This window comes from Colobus angolensis, unplaced genomic scaffold, assembly GCF_000951035.1.
Source record: "Colobus angolensis palliatus isolate OR3802 unplaced genomic scaffold, Cang.pa_1.0 Scaffold511, whole genome shotgun sequence".
In the NCBI taxonomy this organism is placed as follows: Eukaryota; Metazoa; Chordata; class Mammalia; order Primates; family Cercopithecidae; genus Colobus; species Colobus angolensis.
Window position 1 is genome coordinate 483,955 of NW_012118611.1, and position 3,989 is coordinate 487,943.

Below are 3,989 nucleotides of genomic sequence, written 5' to 3' on the forward strand. Positions count from 1 at the left end.
AAAGAAAGAAAGAAAGAAAGAAAGAAAGAAAGAAAGAAAGAAAGAAAGAAAGAAAGAAAGAAAGAAAGAAAGAGAGAAAGAGAGAAAGAAAGAAAATTGCAATCTCTGTCTAGTATTGGAGGTGGGGCCTGGTGGGAGGTAATTGGATCACAGGGGTGGATGTCTCATGAATGGTTTAGCACCATCCTCTTGGTGCAGTCCTCATGATAGCAAGTGAGTTCTCGAGAGATCTGGTTGTTTAAAAGTGTGTGGCACCTCTCCCATGCTCTCTTGCTCCTGTTTCACCTTCCACCATGAATGGGAGCATCCTGAGTCCTCTCCAGAAGCAGATGCTGCATGTTTCTTGCACAGCCTGCAGAACTGTGAGCCAATTAATCCTTTTTTCTTCCATATTGCACAGTCTTGGGTATTTATAGCAATTCAAGAACAGCCTAATAAAGGAATATATACCTTGAGGGTTTTGAGGGAGGGGTCTTTAACTCTCTTTAACTTACAGCAACCTCTCTTCCAGTGTCCAGTTTTTTACAATAATGGTAGGCGCCAGGAGGATTTTGTTTGGGGGCTTCCGTTTGTTGCAGCTGGTGGTTGAGGATTTTGTTAATTTTCTTTTTATTGGTATCCTCATGGAGCTGATTGGCCAACCTTACTAAATGTGGAGTGGACACGGCTCCCCATTCCATGTGGGTTATTTTAACAGGTTGGGAAAATTCTTAAGTTAGGCTATTCACAAACATAGAATTAAAGGCTATTCGGGTAGAATAAACATTTACAGAAGTCCAGAATTGTCCTTAAAGACAATGCGGAGTCAATTGTAATAATTCTGAACTGGTTCATTTGGTTTTAGGTACAAATTGAATCTTGTTCCAATCTATGGCTTTAAGGAAAACTTAAAGATAGCTCTGGGGTTCTTTAGATTGTGAGCTTGTTCCTAGTATTGGGGCATTTGTCTAGTTCAGATGGGATCCAGTTAGCTTTAGCCATCCAATGCTGGGCTTGGCCTTCATCAACAAGTGTATGAAGCAGCTGGTATAGATTGGGGAAGCCGAACTGATAGGCCTGGATTACCATGTTGAATTTATCAGCAAATCAGTTATGGTCTTCACTGACTTTTGGGAATTCCTTGGCAGTGGCTCCGAATTCAGCCTTCATCCAAGCCTTGGTCAAAGGAACATAGGAGACTTGGGATTTAGCTGGGTCATCAGTGATCATAGGAAGGGCTGTAGGAAGGGGAGGAGGAGGTTCCAGGGAGGAGAGAGTCTGGGCCTCTAAGGCTTTTTTTTTTTTTTTTTTTTGGCCTCTTTTAATTGTTTACTTGTCTCAACTGGCTTTGAGGCAGTGTTTTGTATAGAGGTAATTTCTGAGTTCTGAATGTGCTTTGAAGCCTCAAGATGCCAATTGTAATATGTCTCCCATTCAGACTGACCCTATAGCCATGGTCTCCTAATTTAGTTCTCAAAAAAGTAAACTTCGGAAGTTTGATCTGCAAATGGCCATTGGAGCTCCAAATTATCCTTGGTGTAATTTTTCCATTGGTTCAAAAGGGTGCACAAGGGTGAGCCTGAATGTCTGGACATGGAGCTGACTGGGGTCCTGAAGGAGGGTTGCCCCGCATGCTTTAGAATTTGGGAATCCCACTCCCTTTCTTAATCTCTCAAAAGCAAAAAGAAAATCCTATTGGTCCTTTGAGGAAACTAAAACTCATGAACAAAGTGTTCTGCTTTCATAAGTATGCCTTTCACAGGATGCTTGTTTTGCTTGGTGGATGGCCTTTGCTCTAAGTTGTCTGACCTGTGATCACGAAGCCCTTGTTATACATAAATTTTCTTGAAACTGGTAGGCCCCCAGTGGTAATATTGCCTGTCTGTAACCAGTTTGTCCTTTCAAAGGAATCTTTGACTTTGGAGACTCGAATCTGTTATAAAATGGTGGTGAGCACCCCAGTGACTCTTAAGTGTTCAACCATGTCTAACAATGTTGTGTTATTCTGCTCTCAAATGATGTTTAGAAACAATGAAAACAAGGGGAAAAGGTCTAATTTGCATGCAAGCAGCCAAAAATGAAACCAAAAGAATACTCACCATGTGGAGGCTAAAGCAACTCCATCTTAGATGCCAGTCTTCCATGCTCACTTCTGATTAATCCCAGTTCTGGGACTTGTAGGAGTGTGGACTCACCGCATATCCTGCTATAGGTCAAAACAGTCTCTTCACATTATCATAAACGTGAGCATAAATCCTGCCTTTTGGAAAATTCTTATCTTTCCCTGCAGGGTTGACTTCAATTGCCCTACATATTCCTTCCTTATAAAGGCCTGAGTCTAGGGGGTAACAGTGCAGGGATCCACCATCTGCAGGCTGCCTGAGTCATGGCTTTTGTCCATAAGTCTCTGTCAAATTTTTTTCTGAGATTTCAAATTTGTCAGCCTCTTTCTTCAGCCTCTCAGCTCCCCCGGCCTTTTGCAGGTAGGTTTGCATAGGCTGTTCCATTGCAGAACACACAAGAAAGGACGTGGTGTCAATAGAAACAAATCCCAAATAAAGTCAGAGAGTTCAATCAAAAGGAGGGAGTTTGAATCCAAGACAGAACTAAACCACACAGAAGAAAGATTACTCATGGAAGCTGAGAGCGCAATGGACTCAGGTGGGTACTGCATACAGTTCCAGAGGTTGCCGATCTGGGAAAAGCTCCTCCTTTCTGTGTCAACCTGAAGTTGTTAGCAGTGGTGAATCTGTATGGGTCTGCACCGACCTGAATTCTTGACACACCAAGGCAAGTTTTAGAGCAGGAATGAAAGTTTATTATTAAAAAGTTCTAGAGCAGGAATGAAAGGAAGTAAAGTATACTTGGAAAAGGACCATGAGGGCAACTTGAGAGATTTAAGTGCGCGATCTGACCTTCAACTTGGGGTCTTATACGTTGGTATGTTTCTGAGATCTTGCATCTCTTCTCCCCTGATTCTTCCCTTGGGGTGGGCAGTCCACATGCTCAGTGGCCTGCAAGCACTTGGGAGGGGCCACATGCACAGTGTGTTTACTGAAATTTTATGCATGCTCATCTGAGGCATTCTTCCCTTACCAGTTGAGTGTTCCTAGAGGAAGGTCATACACCAGTTAAACTCTGCCATTTTGCCTCTTAGTGCTCCTGCTTGACCCCACTCACCCAACTCCTGAGATCTTATTTGGAAGCTGCTGATTAACAGCTTCAGGTGTTATCTGTCTATTAGGAGACAGCTTTCCCTGGCACCAGCTGCAATCAATTATTTTAAAGCAACAGTTTAGCAACCACCTGATCATCACCTGGTGATCGTCTGACATTCCTGGTTTGGGAGAGGGCCTCTTCTGCCCTGCTCATGTCTGCCTAACTACCTACTGTAACAAAATGAGCAAGAGAGACCAACTCTCAAAGAGTTTATTTGTGAATAGCCGAGGAATTGTAATCCGGGATGCATGTGCTTTGTGGACCATAAGCATATTTGAGGGGTTGGGACAAGAGGAAGCTTTTGAAAGCAAAAAAGAGTAAGCGCATGTAAGATATTTTGAAACAGAAACTGTTGTTCACAGGGGCTTATTGCGGACGGTGTTTGTTCATTGGTGGTGCTGGCTGTTGCTAGCAGAGGTGTAACTGAACTCAGGTCTGGGCCACTTGAATCTTGAAAGGCAAAAACTCAAGAGACAAGCTTTGGTAAAAGGAAAGTTAGCTTTATTCAAGATGCCAGCAACCCAGGGAAGGCAGTGAACTAGGGTTCCAAGACCACCATTCTGAGTCATGCTTCTAAATCAGAGGTTGTTAAGGGAAATTAGGGAAAATAATGAAAACATTCTTGTGAAATGTGGGCATTCTCAGGTGGGCGGTTAACCCTTGCCTTCTTGGTCAATGCTTTGTGGCCTTCTGTGGGTATGGTCAGGCCGGCCAATTCATTCCCAGAGTTGTTGGTTGGCATGTTTTTAAAAATCTCTGTTGAGGGTCCTCTTTTTCTGAGGCCATTTTTA